General features: G+C 51.6%; 1 non-coding gene across 1 annotated transcript; it reads right to left on the bottom strand.

Annotated features, from left to right (window-relative positions):
- Positions 1–6529: 6529 nt before the first annotated feature.
- On the bottom strand, positions 6530–6602 carry TRNAN-GUU (transfer RNA asparagine (anticodon GUU)). Its single transcript has one exon. It is a non-coding gene; the product is annotated as a tRNA-Asn (tRNA).
- Positions 6603–23578: the final 16976 nt, after the last annotated feature.

Genomic DNA, 23578 nt, shown 5'->3' with positions numbered 1-23578 from the left:
GAAAATATCTCGGGGTCCCCCAGCATGCACCTGCCCTCCCACTCCTTCACACAACCACTTCCTCACACTCACACCTAAATACCAACTTCCTTCCCTCTCTTTTTCTCACCACAGGTGAAGGAGATTAAACTTTTAAAGGGGCAGGCGCCAGATTTCCCCCAACAAAATCCAGGCGAACGCCTGATAATGGGATATACGATTTGACCACAGGGCAGCGCGGTATATATACAAGGGACCCGTGGTTACTGTACCCAAATAAGGCATCAAAGGGTTAACAAGTCCAGCTCATCAGCCCTCCTGGCCAGGCCCACCATTCCAGACCCTCTCTGTGTCACAGGGGAATTTCACCTCCCTTTTGGTCTCACTCCAAGTATTGATGTCCAAGATAATGGCACAGGAGAATGCCAGAGGACAGGCTTTCCCAGCCAGGACTGTCTCTCCCTATCACCTAGGCTGCCCACACCCCTATTCCTTCTGCTCTTCAATTCCCGCCAAAGGCCCCCAATGAATGAGAGGCTGCCTTGCGGGCTGTTTGAATACAGATCATTACAGATGAGCCCAGTGGGTTCAAAGGCCCATCAGAGAGGCAAAGGCAAGAAAGGAGGAGACTCCAGCCGCAAGCAAAGAAGAAGGAAGCACACTCTTTTTTCTGAGATGAAGCCACTGTCCCAGCTACGGAAGGAAATGGCTGTCTTACCCAGGAATCTGCAAATGACCTCCTTCTCCACCCTGGTGCGTGTGAGTCTTGGGCAGTCGGCTGGCGTCCCACACTGGGCAGAGTGAATGTGTCCGCAGATTCGGTTCATCTCGTGTACTTCCGTATCGGAGATTTCACTGCAGGCAAACCAGCAACAGCAAACACAACAGAGCTATGGCCGCAATTTTTTATTTTTAGGTGGACGGAGATAAGGTATGCTTGTTGTGGACAGATTTACACCTTTAGAAACGTCCAAAGAAGAAACCAAAAACCCCTCGACGTCTCAGCACTCAGAGACCACTACCGCCAACATTCAGCCCTTTCGTTATCTGCTGACCCCCATGCAAGTGGGCATTATTTGACACATAGATCATGCTAGTACACCACCTGGCTTGCTTTCTTACTCCCATATCCAGGAGCTCTTTCTGTGCCCCTGAAAACACATCTCCATCACCTTTTTTAACCATTTTATCAGAATCTATGTATTCCCATAGAGGTAGACGTTTTTTTCTCTCCTTTTTTTTTTTTTCCTATCCACAACGCTATGATGCATAGCCTTGTACCTACACTTTGGGAATTTGTCCACTTATTACCTTAGGATAAATGGCTAGAGGTAGATGCACTGGCTTAAATGGTGCATACATTTAAAATTTAGATAAACTTTCTCACATTGTGTCTCCAGAAAAGGTGTATGAATTTACATTGACCTCCCACAGTGCATGAGAGGTGCATGAGAGTTTCACTTCCCTACCACCTTGAGGAAATCAGTTATTTTTAATTTTTAATCATTGCCAATCTTCCGGGTAACAAGTGATCTATTTCTACTTGCATTTCTCGGATTATTTGTGAAGTTCAGTGTGTTTTCATGTTTATAGGACATTCACATGTATTTTGTGAATTACCTGTTCTTAGCATTTGCTTATTTTTTAATTAAAGTATCTGTCTTTTTCTTATTAACATGCAGGAGCTTTTTATTTATTAGGGATATTGCTCCTTTGCCATGTACAAATTTTTGATGTCTTCCTTACCATGCTCATTTTATTATTTCAATTTTTTTATAGTGTTTATTCTATGATAGCGGAAAATATCAAGAACATTTGCCCATAATGAAATCTACAATAAGGAAGTAAATACAGATAAATAGAATCTGTGGACATATTCACGTTGTCCAAAGTGGGACACCAACCAACTACCCAAGACTACCCAAGACTCACACATACCAGGATGGAGAAGGAGGTCATCTTAATACCTGGAGGGGAGACACCCCTAAAATCTATCATCTCCCTGTCTCTGGTCTCATGTCCATCTGCTCCTTCCCTATGTGGATGAAAAGTTTCCTGGTGGCCTGACTTCCAGGAAGCAACTGCTAAAGCCAATGGCAGAAATTATGCTTAGATGCAGGGCGATGTGACAAGTGAATAACCAGCCTCCCGGGTTCTAGCCTTGACAAGAGTAAGCTCTCTGAGAGTTCATGTCTGGCTCCAGCCTGGATACGGCACCCAGTTCTTTGTCCCCATGTATCATTGCCGAGAAGGGCAGTGTGACTTGGAGAGGGGATGGAACGGGAGGAAGAGGAAGCTAGAGAGAACTGCCACATTTGAGTATGTCAGCCAGTCCTTTATTCCTGGGCTCCAAGGCCAGGTTATGGCTGATGTAGAGAATAAAGTGTGGGTGGTCACATACACTGGAGGCAGAAGACTAAGGACAAGGTCCACCCGTGCATGGGTGTATATGTACGTGTACATGCACTCCCTCTTCATGGTATTGGCAGATGTGTGCACAAAGCTGTGCGCCAAACACATGTGGGGTTGAGTGTGGCTGACACGAGGGAGTCACAGATCCCCCTGTCCCAGCAGGTCTGTGTCATTATCTGTCTACATAAGGACAAAGGTGCCTTGACAGACAGTGGAGACATGACTCTTTGTATATATGGGCAAGGTTGTAATATTGGACATGAGACCCAGGATAATAACTGTTATGAATGCTTTCCAGATTCCTACATTCAGCCCCAGAGGGACTGAGACCACATCAGGACTGAGACCATGTGTTTAGACTACTCCTCCTTCATATACCTAGAAAACTTCTATTCTTACTTCAAGGCCCAACTCATTTATCCCCCTCTTCCTTAAAAAGCCTCCACAAAAGAGTCTATCACAGGACTGATGTTCTGTAGTATTTTTCATAGCATATCCGAGTTATCTGTGTGCATGTATTTCCCCCTTACTAGTTCACAACATCTTGCGGTTCCGAGCCTGCAGTCCTGTCTCGTTTCTGTCTGTACCACAGCCCCTGGCTCCTGACACTCAGCAGGTAGAATAAACATTTGCAAGATGAGCTCTTGAATCCTGGCTCTCACACCCAGGGTTGGGCACTGGGGCCCCTGTTCTTGAACCAGATGCCAGCGACAGGGCAAAACAAAGACATTTGGATGCTCCTAATTCCACTAAGTCAGTGGCAGCAAGAAAAGATGTAGACGCGTCTGGGCTTGCTGGATCAAAGCAGTCACTAAAAGCCCCTGGGACTTCCAGAGACATGAAGCAGGTAAGCATTAGAAGCCATTCTTTCTTTCACCATATTCTGGGTGGCAAAATGTTTCCTGAAAGGCCAGGTAGCACATAAGTTTGGCTTTGAAGGCTATATGATCTCTGTGGCTCCTGCTCAGCTCTGCCATTTGGAAGCTGTCACAATGCATGAACAGATGAGCATGGCTGCAGTCCAATAAAACTCCATAATCGACCAACCTCTGGTCTAGAATTCTGAAGTGGAGGGAAGCGATGCTCAGACCCACCAGTGACAGTGGAGGCCCCTGGTAATCAAGAGGGCCTAACCCGTGAGCACACCTTCTGAGAACCACGACCTACCCCGACATTCAACATCATGCCAAGGTGGAGACCGGCTGGAGGCTGAGGACAGGGCTGTCGTGTCTGGTTGCCCAGGGTGTGCACTGCACAGATCCAGGAGGTGCCATTCACATAGGCTGTGATATGAGTGGTGCCCTCCTTAGGTTGGACAATGTGTCGTCCCTGCCTGAAGATCACCAAGGAGCCCCATATTTGTGAGAAAAAAAATCACTGTCTGGTGGGGGGCCACACAGACTCTTGGCTGCTATTTAACTAGTTCAAACACTTGAAAGATAGAGGTATCTCTTCCAAGATAAGGGCTGTGAGCTACTCACTGTGTCTTTGGAAACAATTTGATGGGGACTTGCACACTGCATAGACAGTTTGAGGATGAGGGGGGCTGGGGCCGGAAGGTCCCTGGAAGGAGAGGATCACTCCCCGTGAAGGACTATGGGGACTAAAGAAGAGCTGCTCCTGTTGAAGGTTAAAGGGCATATGACTTGGGGACAGAGGACTGCCTGGGCCCAGTGTGCTTCTGCTGGGTGCCTCCTGCTCTCTGCCCCGGTTACACCAGGACCCAGGGATCAGCAGGGGCCTCTGGAAGTACCCAGCCCTTCACCCCACCTAAAGAGCGTGGAGTGGCCCTGGGGTGGAGGCGCGATCCACCTGATCCTCACAGGCTACAGGGCCCCGCCCCCCAGAGACGGCACACGAAGCACCCCCAGACTCACGCCACCCCAGCAGGCTCCAGAGCTGGCTGCAGCCGGCCCCAGGTCACTCCCAGGATAAGCCTGCTGTCCAGGTCTCAGCCATTAAACTTCGCTGAGCTTCTTTCCAACAGCTACAGATGAACAAAATATTGCCCTATTCCCAGTTACATTAAAAGGGCCTAGTAAAGAATAATGGCAAAGATGCTCGCAGCCAAAAGCTGCTCTTGATGGCCCTTTAAGCAAGATTTACAGCAGGCATTTAGCAGTGTCCCTGGAACGTTTGCTGGCACCGATCGGTGGGAAGTACGTGCGTGGCACCTCCCGGGGCCAGCAGGCAGGGCCATCCTTCATCCCAGGCAGCTCTGCCTGCCCCCTGCACAGGGCCGGCTCCCCCACGGGCCCTGCCCGAGTCCGTTAGGCCCCTGCCTAGGCTGCCGACTAATAATCCCAACTGTCAGGTGCCTCAGGACCAGGCCAGCTAAAAGCCTGTCCTATCAGAGGGGCTAGGAGGCCATGAGATGGGCCAAGATCTGAGAAACTGACGTAGGGACAGGGGTGGAGGCATAGAACACAGAGGTAGTGGGAGTCTCTGGAGAATAGAGAGCCATGTTAACTTGTTCATTCAACATGCATTTATTGAGGCCCTACTGTATGCCAGGCAAGCTGGGGAGAGAGGAGCTCCCAGCCCTTAACGAAACTTATTACCTAGAGGGGAAGAGAAATAATAAACTGCCAACAACTTCAGTAAACTACTGATTCTTTTGATAAGGAGAGCCCAACATGGGAGCAAGTATGTCCAGGCTCGGAGCCCTGCCTGAGGATGGGGAATTTTCCTAAGACATGAATCTACGCTGTCCCACATGGTGGCCACTTGCCACATGTGCCTCTGGAGAGCTTGCCGTGTGGCTCGTGCAAATTGAAATGAGCTGTGAGTATAAAATGTGCACCAGATTTCAAAGACTTCAAGATACACATTGCCTGCCTGGAGCAGGCTGTAAACTCAGCAGGTAAGCTGGTACCCGAAGCCTACACTTGGATGGTGGGTCTCTGGCTGCACAATTCATTCCAGATCCCACTGACAGGTTCTGCCTCAGTTTCCCCCTACTTTCGGCTCCAGCATCCTGACCTTCTGTGAACCTGGCACTGTGCTCTGTATTACACCTGAATCCTTATTTAAGCATCACAAAGACCCTATTACATAGGTGTGCTGAGCACACTCAAGAAAACACTTTCTTGCCCATTAAGATATTTGGCTTTCTACTTCCATCCTTCATTTCCCAAATAACAAAGAATACCTAGGACAAAAACATCAAACAGGTTTTATCTCCCACTCCTCCAGCAGATTGGTAGTGACTGCCTCAGTGCTGTGTTGAGAAGGATTCAGAGGTGCAATAGAAGAGCAACCATGAGTGATTAATAATGTCTGCCCCGGATGTTCGCTTTGCTTGGTGTTTGTCATCCTTGATCTAGGTTGAGAGCATAATCACCAGTGAGACAGTGTCCAAAGCAGACCCATATCCTGGAACTGAATTTATAGACTTGGCCGCTCATGGGAGTGTGGAAGGATTTCACTTGATAGCAAGGAGACATCATGACATATCCCCCAATATATACCAGGATCTCAGGCTGTATTCAGAGAAATTACAGAGGGACAATCCTGCGGCTCCATGCCAAGGAGACCGCACCTAGACCACACGCTTTAGAGGGACATAACTATCGTGAGTACACTCAGAAAAACCACGACCAGCTTGGAGAGGGGTCACAGGACTGCATTATGTGAAGGTCGATAGCATGACCTGGAAGCTGAACCAGGCAGCCTGACCATTCTCTTCAATACAGAGTCACAATCAACCAGTTCAACACACCCGTAAGAAGGATCTGCTATGTGCCAGGCGCCGTGCCAGGCTCCAGGCAGACAACAGCGAATGTGAGCTCTCTTCTACAGGTCCCTCCAGGTCCTCCTGCTCCCTTCTCCACTCTGCCCCACACCCTAAGAGGATGACCCTAGTGAAAGGCATCCACAAACTCCCTTCCCCTCTGGCTTCCAGTTAGCCTCAGCCGATCAGAGCCCAGAAGGTGGGGGCAGAGTGAGATCACCATATTTGCCAAGGTGCTACAGGCAACTTGACGTAAAACCTCAGTTCCTGCCAGGTGGCCCTCTCCCCACCGCTCCCCCCAGGTTCCAGTACCACTCCCTCCCTCTGCCATCAGCCACTGGTTAGTAACAGCTTCTTTTATTTTTATGATTAATTTATTCCTTCATTCTTTTTAAGCAGGCGCTACACCCAACACGGGGCTCGAACTCGTGACCCTGAGATCAACAGTCACACGCTCTACTGACTGAGCCAGACAGGCACCCGCCCCCATAACAGCTTCTTAATGCTGCTAGCCCCGGGGTGCTGCACCACCCCACACTGAGTCCCTTAAGCCTGCCCACACCCCTGTAGATCGTCCCTTCATTAACTCAAACCACGGGATGCGAGTGCGACATCTATTTCTTGCCAGGAATACAACAGGCTTGGTCCCTGCCCTCATGGAGCTTATCAAAGGGAAGCAAGAAAACATAATGACCAACTGTAGTAAGTTCACAGAGGTAACAACTCGGCGCTCTAAGCAGCGGGGGTGGGGGAGGTGGGCAATTGGGTGGCACGGCATGACATGGGGGTCAGGGAGGCTCTCGCAGACGCAGAGGTTAAACGGACATCTGAAGGAGGAGAATCACCTGAGTGAAGAGCTGTGCTATTCTGATGTGATCCAGGGTGAATCTGACTCCCCACACTTCTCCAATCTGGAAGCAGCAGCTGAAGGAGATGGCAAGCTTCCCCTCGGAGCGATTTACTGCAGAGGCTGCAGGACTGCTCGGGGGCCGCGACACCAGAACAAGGTTTCATCTTGTTGGATGAAGGGGCAGGACTGGCGGGGTGCTGGAGCAGGCCAGTCCTGGTTGGGGGGGTGTCCCCATCCCTCTCACGCCCAACCCGAATCTTGGTATCTTGGTACAATACCACACCCCTGCCAGCCATGGGGCTGGAAGAACAGAGATACAAGAGTACTAAATTGTGTGTGCCAGAAGATGTGCAAAACTACCACCATTCTAGGGGCGCTTGGGTGGCTCAGCAGGTTAAGCATCTGCCTTCAGCTCAGGTCATGATCCCAGGGTTCTGGGATTGAGCCCCGTATAGGCTCCCTGCTCAGCCGGGAGCCTGCTTCTGCCTCTCCCTCTGCCCCTCTCCCCCACTCGTGCTCTCTCTCTCACTCTCTCTCAAACAACCAAAATCTTAAAAAAAAAAAAAAAGAAAAGAAAAGAAAAGAAAAGAAAGAAAGAAAGAAAACCCTACCATCGTTCTACCCCAGTTCCATGGAGGCAAGAGGGAGGAATGCCAAGTCCATGAGGAAAAAGGGGTTTTAACACACAGTAACTCTGTCCCCTGCATACAAGAAGCAGTCGGGTATCTAGAATCTGCTCCAATCCCTAAGACAGAAGAGGGAAGATCAAGGAGAATTCTGCTTCTCTTGAAATAGGCAGAGGACCAAGGATTCCCTTCTTCCTCTGAAGCTGGAATCACAGGGATCCATCTGGTGGTTCTCAGCCCTGGACACCCACTCAGATCACCCGGAAGATTTTTTTAAAATACCAATGCCAGCGCCTCACCCCCAAAACTCCCAGTGTGATCGATCTGGGATCGAGTGTGTAGTCCAGATCGAAAGAGTTGAAAAGGCAGGGGCACCTGGGTGGCTCAGTTGGTTAAGCGACTGCCTTCGGCTCAGGTCATGATCCTGAGTCCCGGGATCGAGTCCCGCATCGGGCTCCCTGCTCGGCAGGGAGTCTGCTTCTCCCTCTGACCCTCCTCCCTCTCATGCTCTCTGTCTCTCATTCTCTCTCTCTCAAATAAATAAATAAAATCTTTAAAAAAAAAAGAAAGAAAGAAAGAAAGAAAGAGTTGAAATGGCTAAATAAAGCCAGCAGAGAGAAAGAGCAGGGTGTCCCAAGGGACCACTGGAATGGGGTCTCATTTTAGGAACATTCTCTAAGCTATTTGCAAACTTGAGAATGGATCAGAATCACTTGGGTGCTTGAAACTCACAGATTCGAAATCTCCCCTCCAAAAGGGTCTAGGAATCTGCACACCTAATAAACTCACAAATGGATTAAGGAAAATAAATGGGAATAAATGGGAAACTAAATGGGAATGGGGAAAACACTGTTTTGGGAAAAGTGCTAGATACCCAGATTACTACCAGGGATCACCTCCAGCACTTGAACTCCCATTTGAGAGTTCAGGGGGAAGTCAGCCTCTGGGCAGAGGGAGCAGCTGGGCAGGCGCCACCTTGGAATCTCTGGTTCGGGAAACTAAAATCAGGCAGACAGAGCAGGATGGCTAGATTGAGGAGAGGCTTAAAAACAACGATTCCTGGTGGGCATGGAAGGTGAGGGGGACATTAGAGGTGTGGGAGGTGGAGTGCGAGGACTTACCGGTGAAGAAGTGAGGCCAAGAGGAGGATATGAACATTCCTGCATTTATCCCCCATTGCAGTGGCATATGGAAGGAAAGGGAGAAAGGGGGGTCATTGGTCCTTGAAATTCACAAGCAACTCTGAGCACTTACGCTTTCTGGGCATTTTAAATGCATTTAATCATGTAACCACGGGACAACGTACAAGGAACTTAGTGTTATTCCATATGACATAAAGGACAGCTGAGAAGCTCAGGGACAGGAACTGGCTTGCTTAACACCAGTGCAGGCTAGTGCCCAGAAGCTGTGAGCCCAGAGGACCCTGACTCCAGGACCAGCTCTCACACATCCCACCGGCCACTCCCCCCAAAAACCTGAGGGAATGTGTCACTATCACTACAGGGAAGGAGACAAGGAAACTGAACTCCATAAAAAAGAATGATTCAGGAGAAGAAAAGAGCCAGGGAAGGATGGGGTAGGAAAAATCAAGGTAATTATAACTAGGAAAAATGAACAGGCAGACTTTTCCTTGCACACACGTTTGGGTGCTTAGTATGCACCAGACTCTCTCCTCAACTCCGAGACCACAAAAGGGAACAAGAAAGACACTGTCCTTAACTTCATAGGCTGACATCTAGACCAGGATGGCAAATTAATGACATTTGTGCCATCACTCGTCCTTCCTGCACCCCTGCCAGACATCACTAATCAACCCCCGCATCCTTCCTACTGATCCCCAGTTTGGCCCCAATTTCCTTCCAGGTGGCTGCCGGCAGGCATGTGGGATGAAAACTCTGCCATCCCTGATGTGGAGGTCAGGATTCAGACAAGGATTTTCTGAGCACCTCCTACTTGTCAGACGTGAGGGGAATTTGTAGAGCGTGATCCCCACATTAGAGACGAGGAGACTGCCATCCACCCACGCAAGACTCTGTAACCGCCCGGCTGGGCTGTGGGGGGCCCCCACATCGGTACTCAGAGTACAGGAGCGGGGGGAGAGGGGAGAGCGAGGAGGGGTCTGCTTTACTGAGACACAAATGACAAATAAAATCATAAGATATTGAAAGTTTAATCATGGTGATTTGATAAACATACCCCTTGTGGAAGGATTCCTGCTATGTAGTTAATTAACACATCCATCCCCTCAACGTATTTCTTTTTTGACCAGAACACTGAAGTTCTACTTTCTTAGCAAATTTCACTGATAAAATACAGTGTTCCCAACTATGGCCACCATGTTTTACTTTGGATCCTCAGCCCTTATTCATCTTCTAGCTGCAAGTGGGTATCCTTTTACCAACTGCTCCCTATTCCCCACAGCCCGCAAAGGAGTCTTCAAAGCATGTCAGAGACTCCTTGGGCGAATCTCCACTGCGACTCAGCCACGGCCTCCCATGCCAACCTGTACTTCTTGCCTTCTCCACCCTCTGTCCGGAGTGCCTGCTTCTCTGGTCAGACACTCTTCTGAGCAGCTTTGGAAGGCATGGAATGAGAAGGAAACTATAGGTCACATTCCTGCTGCATCCACCCAACGTGGAGAAGGGGCCCTGGTCTGCGTGAGCCTTTGCCATCCAGGCTGTTGGCCAAGCCTCAGGGCCTTCCACCAAGCCTGCTACCCCTGAGCAGTAGTTCTCAATCTATGCTCCCACTGCCTGGCCCCCTCCCAGACCAGTTACCCCAGAATCTCAGGGGACCCTGCCTCGATGTTTCCGAAGCTCCTTGAGTGATACTAGGATGTGCGCAAGTTTGGAGACGGTGGTGCTAGATGGTCCTGCTCGGGGCACCCCCCCTCCCTGGGCCCCCGGGAGGATGGAGCTGCCCGCGACTTGCTTGACTTGCTCAGAGTCGAGTCAGCTCCACGAGGTGACATCAGAGGCGGAGACAGGTGGACGGCCTGTCAGCTGCTCGCCCTCCAAACCCAACCCCCGCCGGGCTCAGCGCCGAGCCCTGCCAGGCCTGCTCCCCAAGGCGACGGGTCCTCCAAATAAAAACTGGCGGCCAGAGTTCAGGGCCCGCTGGCATTCTCCCAGTAAGCACCTTTTGTTCTGGGCCCAGAGCTGTTAATTAAAGAGCTGTGATTAATGAGGAAGCACTCCTAGTCCCCATCTAGGATGAGAGGTCCTGGGGATGCTGACTTTGCTGGAGGAATCTGCAGTCAGATTCCAACTGGAGCTATTTATAGCCTGGGGTTGGGAGGAAGATGCACCTCTTCTTCCTCACCTTCTCCCCTCCCTCCCCTCCCTCCCCTCCCTGCCCTCCCTGCCCTCCCTCCCCACCACCACATTGTGATGGAATGTAGGGGTAGAAATATGTATGGAGGAAGAATTTCTTTTTGAGTAAATCTTAGCACATCCACATTCACATTAATTCACCCAAGCCTTCAACCCCCCGACACAGATTTATTGAATGCCTACTAAGTGCTGGGCTCCAGTGGCCGCACTCTGAAGAAGAACAGCACGGCCCTGTTCGGGAGTTTTCGTTCCATGGGAGGACTCATGACCAGGGGTGTCTACCAGTACGTGGACAATTATAAATAGAGGCAAGGGCTCCGAAGGAGGGGACCATGGCTCCGGCGAGTGTTGAAAGGATTCTGTAGACCCTCACCACAGAGCCGGCCAGCAGATCACCGCCTTTCTCACCTTGAGTGAGGAAACAGGCTCCGACATGTTCTGGGAGTGGAGGGTCCCTATTTGAAATCAAGCGTAGCTTCCCAAACTCATGTCCTCTTCCCCGACACAGAGCTCGCCTACCTTGGGGTCACATACAGCAGTGTTGTTGGGTGTCAGTCCACGGAATGAGAGGAATAATGTCACACTATTCCCCCAGGGTGACCCTGCCAAGCCCCCCATGTGCTGTGCTCCAGGCTCTGGCTGATGAAACCCAGGGTAACACCCTGGAAGCCACATGTTGAAGGAGCAGAGTCTCCATCAACCCAGATCCCCGAATGGCTTTGCAGAGCAGACCCTCCCTCGACACCTCCCCCAACCAAGTGAACTCTGTGCAAGCAAGACATAAACTTCAGGGCACCTGAGGGGCTCAGTCGTAAAGCATCTGCTTTTGGCTCAGGTCATGATCCCAGGGTCCTGGGATCAAACCCCACATCGGGCTCCCTGCTCCACGGGAAGCCTGCTTCTCCCTCTCCTGCTCCCCCTGCTTGTGTCCCTGCTCTCGCTATCTCTCTCTCTGTCAAATAAATAAAATCTTCATAAAAAAAAAAAGATAGAAACTTCATTGTTCTCAGCCCCTAAGATGTCAGAGTCTACCTGTTCTAGCAGCTAGCATCACCTGAGCTAAGACGGCAGATCTGCCTGCTCTAAACACTATGTCTACTGCCCCTTCGAAAGAGGTAGTGACTTCCTAAAACATTTTGTGACTAGGCTCCATGGAGCGTGAAGGGGAAGGATGATCAACATCCTTCCCATACACCTCCTCAGTGGGGCCTTGCTCAGAATCACTGCGAACCAGCTCTGAGACACCCCCGTCCTGCTCCTACTCCCTCTCCCCTCCAGCAGCTGGAACCAAAGTGGGCCATCCGGCACTAGCTGGGGACGGAGGGGACAGGGAGAGAGAGGACAGAAGAGGTGCCTTCCTGGAACCAGATGAGAACCACGGCATGAGTTTTCCCACGGAGGCCATACCTAGCATGCCCGGCAAGGAGGGTGGCATGCCCGGCAAGGAGCCCCAGAAATGGTGGGAGAAGGTCCGGCACACATGCTGGGGACACCATGGGGGAGCGACTCGGGCCCCAACTCTCTCCGCCATAAAACAGGCGCGTGATAGGGCCTTGTCACAATGTCTGACCCATGAATGACAAAAAGCTACAAACCTACCTATGGACAGTGAGTAGTCCAGAGTGGGAAGGACATGAGGAGAAGAACCTGCATCTGAGATGAGGCATCAGGCCACCGCATGGCCCAGTCCCAGAACCACTTTCAGTGTGGACTTCTTAATATCCAAGGGTAAATAGTCCCCCTTGTTTAAGTCAATTCTAATTGAGTTGTTCCTTGTAGCAAAAGGCATTCTGACTCATCTCTAAAACAAAACACTTACCATCTCCGTGACTCAGTTTCCCCAGCTATAAAATGCGAATATGGCTCTTGTTTTCCCACTGAAGATTTCTGCTAACAGGACACGCATAATAATCATACCCATCTTCCCAGGTTTTTGTGGGGACTACAATGAGCCTGCATTGTAAAGAGGTGCTCACATTCAAGAGCTCCTTCTTGAGTTTCAAAGCTCCTTCTCTCCCAACAGGGCTGCCAGCGTCCGTAGAGTTTATTTTACTCTTATTTTACTCATCTTTTGTAGACACCAAACTCTCTGATTATGTGAAATGATATTTAAAGGCCCAGTATGCCACGTGGATGGGACAGGACAACAGTTTTGCTGTTTCTAAGCCCAGCAGGTGTCTAAGGAGGCTAGCTCAAGAGGCAGTCTTGTCCAGCTTTGTTCTGCTCGGCTCCGCACTGGGGTGGGCTCTGCAGGTCTGTGAGAGCTGAGCTGCTCACCCCATCCCAGGACAGGAGCAGACAGGAACTGAGCCCAGACAAGTAGTAAGAGAGAGGCCTGTGCTCAGTCGAAAGCTGTGCACTGTGGGCATGACCCTGTTGCTCCCTGGTTGTGACGATGAATTCTATGTGTCAATGTCACTGGGCTCAGGGATGCCCAGGAAGCTGGTGCCGCATTATTTCTGAGTGTGTCTGGAAGGGTGTTCCTGGAGGTAATTAGCATTCACATTTGTAGACTTAGTAAAGATCACCCTCACCAATGCAGGTGGGCCCCAATAGGACAAAAAGGTGGAGGAAGAGTGATTTGCTCTCTGTTTGAGCTGGGACACCTAGCTTCTCCTGCCCTCGGACACTGGAGCTCCCGGCTCTCAAGCCTTCAGACTCAGACTGGGACTTACCCCAGTGGCTTCCCTGCCCCGGTCCTCAGGTCTTCTGGCTTGGACTGGAACCCCACCACCAGCATTCCCAGGCCTCCAGCTTATAGACAGCAAGTCGTGGGACTCCAGCCTCCACAATCCTACAAGCCAGTCCCCCAGAATGAATCTTTTTCTGTATACCTATGTATATCCCCTCGGTTCTATTTCTCCGGTGAACCCTAATACACTAGCACCCCAAAACTTCAGTAAAATGAACCCAGCTCCTCAATTCCTGGTATGAGTGCTAAAGAAGGGGATGACTTTCTGACTTTCACGGCAAGGAGGCCATGATTAAGAGCAGAGGCAGAACTCAAAGGGGCCAGGGTCTCAGAAGCAGGGGAGACCCAGAGAGGAGCAGTAATTTCCCTAAGGTCACACAGCACTTAGGGGCAGACCTGGGATTCAAACACAGGTGTGCTTGCTTTCATGCTCCACACCTGCTGTGTCCTCAGTCACCCCGACATTCCTGCCCCTCACTCAGTTTCCCTCCCTGCTTCCCAGTCTTGTCCCCAGGGAGGCATCTTCTCCTCATGTTTGGGAACCCAGAGTCCACAGGGCCATGAGCCTGGGTGAGGCTGAGCCCTGCTCGGTGCTCGGAAAGTGTGTGTGGTGTACACACGGTTCATATGCATGCACACACACGCTTGCACACGCGTGCATGTGCATGCACAGGGCACACACATACACACACACTCCTTGGCTGCTCTTCCCTGATCCCCTTGAAACTGCCTGACCGTGGCCTGGGAAGCTCAGCTGAAGCCACGGCCCTAAGCTCCTCTGCTCTGCTCCAGGTACAGAGATTTCCAGTGACCCCTCCCTTTTTTCTTAAAGCTGGTCCCGCTCCTATTTTCTGGGCAGGTCAGACTGGCCATGGGCTTGAGAGAGACAAGTCATAGGACCCTTCTCTTAAGCCAGGGACCCCCAGACGCAGACCCCGAGACCAGAATCTGAGAACAAGTGGTTTAGCTTGGAGACTGTCCCTGGTCAGGTACGAGATGTGGGAGAGGAAGACAGAGAAGGACAGACAGCCAGGACGGTGTCCATTCGTGAACCAGTGACCCCTGAGGGCAACTGGGGTCCAATCCACTGGGAACCTCGAGGAGATGGGGTGGGAAGAGCCTCAGAGTTTTGCAGTGGAGGACCAAGGGAGCTGGGGAGCTGGGGTATTTATCCACCAACTCCCATCCTCACTGGCCGAGGGCTGCCTGCCCCCACCCTCAGGACATGAACCACCAGCCCTTCCAGCCCACCCTGCACGTAGTCCAAGGGGAAGCCACAGCCAGACTGAGAGTCAGACCCTGTGCGCAGAAGCAGGATGTGGAGGACGCACAGGCAGGCCTCTCCGCTCACCTCCTTTCCTTCCACACCAGCCACCTGGGCCTCCCTGAGACCATCCACCCCACCCTGTTAAGTCACCCAGGGCCCTACCTTGAACTTGGTGGCTAAGAGCCCAGAACCAGAGTCACACTGTCACACTTAAAGGCCGTGTGGTCCCAACGACATGCAGAACTTCCAGAAGCCTCCATCCCCTTCTCTGTAGCATGGGCATGGTGGTTCCCACTCATGGGATAAAACAACACTTGCACACTGAGCACTTGAACAATGTTTCCCCCCACCCAGGGCTGGCCCGCACAGCTGTGTAGGTGGGCCCCTACCCTGGGCACCTACCCAAGAGGGTGCTGAGCGCAGCTGGAGTCCAGCCTGGGCTCCACTCCCTCAGCCATGCACCTCGGCTCTGAGGGAGCCTGGCCCCCCAGAGAGGAACACCCCTTAGTCACCTGTTTGCCTTGAGATGGTGCCTTTTTCTAAGTTCTCACAGACGTGCTACGTGGGTTACCAACGGCTTTGATGGTTATTGTTACCACTGCTCCTGTTGTAAGCTAAGGCATTCACAGGAGGGGCCCTGACGTGCAGGAAACCCAGGCCGGCGTAACTGCCTTGCCTGAAGCATTTCTCCCATACGTTAGGACAACTTAAGAAATCACTTTGGGGGGTGCCTGGGTGGCTCAATAGGTTAAGCATCCCACTCTTAGTTTCAGCTCAGGTCATGATCTTGTGTTCATGGAATCGAGCCCCGCATCAGGCTCTGCGCTCAACGGTGAGTCTGCTTGAGATTCTCTCTCTCTCCCTCTCCCTCCAGCTCACGCGCAGTCTCTCTCAAATAGATACATAAAAATTTAAAAGAAAGAGGGAAGGAAGGGAGGGAGGGAGGAAGGAGAAAAGAAAAGAAAAGAAAAGAAAGAAAAGGAAAAGAAAAGAAAAAAGAAGAGAAAAAGAAATGACTTTGGTCAAAGACCCTCCAGCCCTCCACACAGCAGGAATCAGGGCAGATCCACCTGCTTATGGGCCCTCAAGGAGCTGAGGGGACAGGTGTCCAGAAGCACTTGGGTCTGTGAGCTGTGTGCCACCCACAATTCCCCACGCACAAGTTGGACAGTCAAAGAAAAAGGTTATTTAATGAGCTGCCAAGGAAATATTTTACCCAGGACCTCTGGGGACCTATTTGTTCTCTGCTGACCCTGTGTTCTTTGTCCCCAGCAAGGGCTAGAGGGTGTCCTGCAGACTCCCTGAGACATGATCTGTTTAGTGGAAGGGAGAGAAAGGAGGACACAAGATTGAGTGGATCAACACTTTCACTGTGCCAACTTCTCCCCGACGCCAGCCATCCATCCAGAAGCTCTGTTTATCCCCATGCACACCCTGTGAGGCCCAGCCCAGCCCGAGCACTCAGTCCATCCCTTCACCTTGGTCATTTAGGGCTCAGTCCTTTCCCATGCCCTTGGGGCCCCCTCCAATCTCTTTATGTCCACCCGAGCCTCCCCCAAACCTCTGTGCTCCTCATTCAAAGGTTCAAACAGACCACAACACCTCTGCAAACATCACAAATTTCCTTTTTGCCAGCCTGAGGCCCCGAGCTCATCTGGAATCTAAAACATAAATGTTATTTTGCAATTGGAGAGAGCTTTTCAGTTTATTTGCCCCATACCCCCCAAAGTCTTCATAAAACCACCTCCTTGCAATCCCATCATGGGAGCTTCCTGGAGTTCCCATCCATGGGTGCACATGGAGATATGCATCCCTGCCCGTCCCGCACCCAGCCCTGGTTCTGCATCGCCCAGGGGATCGGAGCGGAAAGTGGAAAGCATGGCGCTCTCCCTGGGATGACCCATGCTCTCCCCTGGGAAACACCCACACGCCCCTGTCCTCAGTCAAATCTTCCTGTCCCTAGTACGCTGGCTAGAACAGCCTCCCTCCTCAGCCCCGCACAACTAAAGAAGGCGTCAGGGCAGGGCTGAGCCCCTCATGGCAAACCATCCGCCCTACAGACCGGCCCCCGCCCTCCCCACCCGGTGAGGTCTCCACATTCTCCCCTCGCCGGGCAGAGCCTCTGAGAGCCCAGGTAAGTGCAGATGTCGAAGCCTGTTGGTATATACGTGCTCACGCACTCTGCACACACACACATTTGCACAGTGACCGGAAACACACACAGCCACCAACACAATCACCAACGCTCTAATAATAAGGAAAAGAATTCTGCGAACTTGCACGCATACACACCACCGACACACACGTGGGCATCGAGCCCCTCACCCACGTACATACACACGACCAGGACTGTACACTCATGCACCCGGTCAAGGTCCCCACCTGCACAAAGAAAGGCACAAATAGAAATGCAAGACCCTGCTGGTAACACCCACACGCGCGCACACGCACGCCCAAGGCGGCTCACACACACACACAACACACTCGTGCAAGCACACAGAGGCACGCATCCTGGGCACGCAATACCCACCCACACTCAAGAGCTGCTCTGAAATCCCAGACTAAGAGAGATCGGCTCCAGACCAGCCGGGCGGCTGGGGTGTTCCAGGGGAGAGTCACAGTAATGAGCTCTTTAATTAAAGTCCTCCTGCCACCCGCCGGCCACGAGGCCCTGCACGCCAAACCTGGCTTGGATCCTGGGCATCTCGGAGGCTGCAGATGGGCCAGGCTGCCGTCGCCCGGAGGCTCAGTCTGGGTGGTAATTAGGGACGGGGACCCAGCTGAAGAACTCACAGCCGCCCAGCCGGTCCATGTTTCTCTTCCAGCAGAGAAGGTCCTGCCAGCCCTGTGGCTCTTCCTCTCTGTGTCCTAATTATGCCTCTGACTCTGGCTCCCCTCTGTGCCCTGCCACCCCCACATCTCCAACACACACACACACACACACACACACACGAGCCATGGAGGGCTGGGGGTAAGGGCCCCAGGCTGGCCCAGGCCTACAGCTTCCAGCCCCGCTTGGCCCACAGCCAAAGTGGGAACTAGCCTCAGTGCTTCAGCCCCACCCTCAGCCACTCCCCCCACCCAAATCCCAGCCCCAGTCCACTCCCCAGACTGAGCCCCTGCACCACCCCTCCCTCCACGAAGCCCTCTGGGCCCGGCCAGGCCCTTTGCCTCCACCTGTTTGTGCTGGTTTGCTAGGACTGAGTGCCTTAGGCAGAAGAAATTTGTTGGCTCACAGTTCTGGAGGCCAAGAGTCCAAGATCAAGGCATCGGCAGGGCTGGTTCCTTCCGAGGGCTCTGAGGGACAACCTGTCCCAGGCCTCTCCCCCCACCACCTCCAGCTGCTGGTGCTTCCCGCAATGTGTAATGCTCCTTGCTTCCTTGCAGGTGAATCACCCCAATCTTTGCCTGGATCTTTGCATGCCGTTCGTTCTCCCTGTGTGCACGCTATCTCCAAATTTCCCCTTTTTATGAGGACACCAATCAGAGTGGATTAGGACCCACCCTAATGACATTGTTTCCATTTGATTGCCTTCGTAAAGACCCTATATCTCCAAATAACGCTGAAGTCCTGGCGGCCAGGGCTTCCACATATGGGGGGGTGGGCAGGAGGACATGGCTTAGCCCATAACACGGCGCTGTTGTCAGTCATACATGCCCACACCTTGCGACCCAGCTGCACACCATCACTCTGATTCCCGTGTGAGAGGTTCTGGCCGGCGATGGGTTAAGGCATTACTCACCCGTTCACTCACTCACCGAGTCAGTGGGTTTTTATTGAGCATCTTCTATGGCCAGGCACTATCCTGAGGACCAAGATAAGCAAGGACAATAAACAAGGGAGCATGTAGGGAGAATAACCCCAGCATAGGTGAAATGTCGTGAAGGACGTGAAAAGGATGGATGGGGAATAATGGGGGTGGGGAGGGTGACTTAGGACTGGGTCATCAGAGAAGGTTTTTCCAGGGAGGAGGTGTTTCAGCAGAGTCCTGAAGGCTGGAAGGAGACCTCTGTGCACACATGTTCAAGGAGGAATATTCCAGGCCAAGGGAAGACGAGGAGTCCAAAGAGAGCTCATCATGTCCAGGGAAGAGAAAGGAGGCCACATGGCTGCTCTGTCCTGAGAACCCAAAGGAGCACCCCCTTCTGATGCAGGCAAGGTGTGAACAACCCCTGAGGTGTCAGAGCCCATGGATGTGATCAGGTGGGAGGCCTGGCAAGGACCAGGTCACAAGGGGCCTCATGGGCCATAGTGAGGAGTTTGAATCTTACCCTGAGAGCAGACTGGGGCAAAGTGACCCCATTACATCCTGGCTTTCCCATGAGGCTGCACTGGAAGGAGCCAGGGAGAAAGTGAGGAAAGCACAACCATTTTGAGGGCTCCAGCAGCTCGATCCACCTGAGCCCACCTGAGCAGGTGCGCATGTCATGGTGAGGCCACACTCTCCGTGGCCCAGTGCAATTTAGGCAGAATCTGCCGTGGATTCTGGTGCTCATATGAAAACATTCCGATTCCATTACTTTGAATACTGGTCAACTTTCAGCTCTGTGCCTGTAAGAAATGTATTGGGGCATTGAGGCAACTTTCCAGACTTAAGCTTGGACCCTTATGAGCCCCTGAGACTCTGGGTTCCACGGGAATTTCTGAGAGTTCCCCGTGCCGATATGGAACTTGCACATCAGTCAGCAAACTCCAGCCCCGAGGCCAGAGAAGGCAGGGTTGGTCCACACCTTTCGGGCATCAGATAGGAGCACCCTCTGGTTCCCGAAACACACAAGGTTTTCCCACCTTGGCACCTCCACACTTGCTGTTCCCAAAGCCAGGAACACTCCTCTGTTGCCTCTCCCACAGCCGGATCTTCCTCCTCCTTTAGGCTTTCACTTAAATGTCAGCCACTCCGAGAGGCTTTCCCCGATCACCGTCTAAAGGTAGTCCCTTCTGTTTTTCTCTGCTGGAGCAGCCTGCGAAGCATCGACCACAATTATTTCAGTGCCTCACATCTATGTCTGAGATCCCCCATTTAATACAAATTCCCTGAGGGCTGGCCATGTATCCATCTTGTTTAGGAGGGAGGGACGGAGGAAAGGAGTAGGAAAAGAAGGACAGGAGGGAGAGGGTGGGGAGGGAAGGAAAGGAGAACGGGAGGGAGGATGGATATTTGAGGCTCGAGATTCATAGGGTCTAAAGCAGATTGGTCAAGCTCAGCACTATTGCCATTCAAACTGAGTTAATTCCTTGCTGTGGGGGCTGTCCCATCACTAGAAAATGTTTAGCAGCATCCCTGGTCTCTATCCACCACACACCACTCCCCCTGAGGTTTCGATAACCAAAAATGTTTCCAGACATTGCCAAATCGTCCCTGGAGGGTAAAATCACCTCTGGATGAGGACCAAGGTCTAGAGGTTTTTGATCTGTTTTCAACAACTGAACTCTTATTTTAAACCTAATTTGATATAGAAGCCCAAGAGATGAAACACATTCCAGGGGAGCCGCCCTGGGCTCTGTATCTGTCAGCCTGGGCCATGCTAACGCCATGTAACAGGTGCCCCAAGACTCAAAGGCTTCCGGCAGCAAGCATCTGTCGTCACGTGCCGTCTGCAGGTAGCCTGGGTTTAGCCCATCTAGGCTGGGTGCAGCGGGTCAGCTCACTTCAACTGAAACCTGGCTACACTTGGCTTCAGGCTGCAGACTGGGTTCAGGTCTGTTCTAGGCATGTGTATTGCAGGGAAGCACGGACATGCTCTTCACGACAGCAGCTCACCAGCATGCAAAAGAGCACCAGCCAGATTACACAGGCGTGTTTACCTGCCTCTTCTTGTGTCAAGCCCGCAAATGTTTCCTTGTCACCTGAGCAGCACTGACAGCCGTGGTGGAGAAACTGACTCCGTCCCCCGAGCGAGGTTAGCAAATATTGGCTTATCCGTAATCCACCTATCCTAAACCTAAGAACACACTGATCCAGATAGTTTGGACTCATGGACAACACCAAGCCATGGTCCTGCACTGACTTCTCCCCAATACCAGTGCCTCGCTGAGCCTCTGCTCGGGATCCCAAGAGCATCGCAGGGCCCCGAACCCAGGCTCAGTGGGTCAGCTCACAATCATGAGCCTGTGTGCTCAGCCACACTCCTTGTTTGGGCTTTCCTGAGCACCTGGAAGTGTGGCTTTCACTCAGCAAGCATTTTTCCCATGCCTCCTCTGTCCGGGGCACTGGGGATCCAGTGGTGATCCTGGGGCACATAGCCAAAAGGGGTGAATGACCCCGTTCCCCATGGGGGTGACCCCAACCTCCACACAGAAGGTGCCATCTGTAGCCACCATCTCTCCTCTCTCTGATGAATGCTCCTGGTATTAATCTCCCCAGAATCTGCGTTTGGGGCCGCAGAAGGACCCTTTTCCTGCCATAGCTCCGGCCCCTCAAACAGGGATCCTTTTGATGCAGGGATTTGTCTTGTCAAGATATCATCATGTCTAAACCGAGGCTCTGTCAGCAGCCCCATGAAAATGAATAATGGCCACAATTATGACCCATATAACAGCCCAATAAAACCTAATTAAAATGATCCACATCCCATCTGCCAAGTGCAGGTCAAAGCAGCCAAGGAGGGATGGAGGCCCAGTCAGTTCAAGGAGAGCAAGTAATGTGAATAATAATAATAACACTAATAATCATCACATTATAATAAATATATAGTATTCACATACTATAATACAATGTAATCATTACAATAATGTTACCATTGCGGCTAACATGATAATGAGCACAGTGTGCCCGCCCATGCTAGAAGAGAAACTGAGGAACCTGTTCAGAGTGACGCTAGCAGATCGGGGAGCTGAACGGTCAGACTCCAGCGGTGCCTGGCAGGTAACAGGTGTTGAATGCATGAAGGAATGTGGTCAAGATTCCACATCAGGCAACACAAGACACCACACATACAACCAACAGACGTTTATTAAGACCCCCCTAGAAGTCTAGGTCTTGTACAAAAATCAAAGCAGGGAGAAAGATAAGCCAACCACCAAAATCTGACATGATTATTGCTATAACGGAGGTGCGTGCAAACACAGTGAGTCTGTGGGCACGGAGAGGGATTTTATTCGACCCAGGAAATCAAGGAAGACTTCCCAGAGGAGGCAAAACTGGAGCTGGGTCCTAAAAGATGAATAGGAATTTGCCGGACTGACAAGAAGAGGAAGGCATTCCAGGCAGACAGAACAGCAGGTGCGAGGTTGTCAAAGGGTCAGAGCCCCCCACCCCACCCCCGCATTCTGGGAGTCTCAAAGTTCGCATGGAAGTTACAGTGGCAGAGCCTAGCTGGGACCTGGCGTAGGAGGGAGGGGGAAGACAGGAAGGTTGGCAGGGTCAGCAGGTCAAGGTCATCGGGCACCTTTTAGGCCGAGCTGAGGAATTTAACTTTCACCCCATCAGCAATGGGGAGGCGTGAAAGACCTCAAAACAGGATTGATATGGTCTGATTTGCTTGCTGGAACGGTCCCTCAGGGAGCTGGGCAGGGAATGTTCTAGAAGAGATGGGAAAGCAAAGCACAAACCCTGGGACATTTGGACACAGCGCTCCATGAAGAAGCACAGGTTACCAAACCTTTTTATTAGAGATGAACCTTAAAATAGGCCCAGCGTGGCCAGATGGGCAGCCCCAGCACCAAGCCCCACCTGGCATGACAGCCAGGACCGGATCAAAGCCTAAATAGGGAGTGGGCCGCTCAGACTATCTCTAAGCGGTTCTTCCACGAGCATCCCCTGCCCCCACCCACAGGACGATGACTCTTGTATCCTGGATACCATTGAAGGTCTCCACCTGCCCAAAGGATGGCAGGAGGTGGTACACACTGTCTCCTGCCCGAGGGCCTGAAGTTCGGGAAGGAGCTGACTCCTCCAAATGGATGGGTCTTGAAAAAACCGAGAAGTCGAAGGTCACAGGCACATGAGACAGACTGGTTAAAAAAAAACGATTTCTGTCGTTGCCTTTGTCATTTCAAATGATGCTGCCCTTTGACCCAGGAAGAGTTTCCAAATGCATAAATAGAGCAATAATCTCCAGCATCGATGTTTTGATAAAATGAAAGAGGGGGGGAGATACATATTATAAACACCACCTCCGGGAAGCACAGTCAGAAAAAGTTATTAAACATTCTGTCACGAGCTTGGAAGACAGCACTGTCCACCCCACCCGGCACTGAGTTCCTAATAAAGGCGGCATCTTGGAATTTGTCACTCTTGAATGCATAATTCACTAGTCAAAAAGCAGCGATAATACATTGCATTTTCATAAGGGGCTCTGAAGCTGTCTAATTTCCCTGAGCCGCAGGACGACAGGAGGCTGCGGCCACTCGCAGAGGCCCCTTCATGCATTATGGATAGAGACTTTGCAATTCAAAGTGACGGCTCAGCCCCCCCATCAGCTGCCCCCCAAACCCCAGATCATATTGGAAGGCCCCGAACTAAAGGACGGGTCTGCCCCCAAACCTACCCATAGCCATTTGGTACCTAGAAGTGAGTGTGCATGCGTGTGTGTGTGCGTGTGTGTGTGTGTGTTAAGGTAGGGAAGGAAACAAAAATCATTCCTTGAGCCTCACCAAACATAATCAGAAACCCAGCCCGACCTGTCACTTTATAACACACTTGCAAGATGGGGCAAGCGCAGACTGTTGAATCTCAGATCTGTAC

The sequence above is a fragment of the Mirounga angustirostris genome, unplaced genomic scaffold (genome assembly GCF_029215605.1).
Source record: "Mirounga angustirostris isolate CCGP_5_RB_7025 unplaced genomic scaffold, mMirAng1.0.hap1 SCAF_10, whole genome shotgun sequence".
NCBI lineage: Eukaryota > Metazoa > Chordata > Mammalia > Carnivora > Phocidae > Mirounga > Mirounga angustirostris.
The sequence above is the reverse complement of the archived record's forward strand: the minus strand, read 5'-3'. Positions and strand labels throughout refer to the sequence as shown.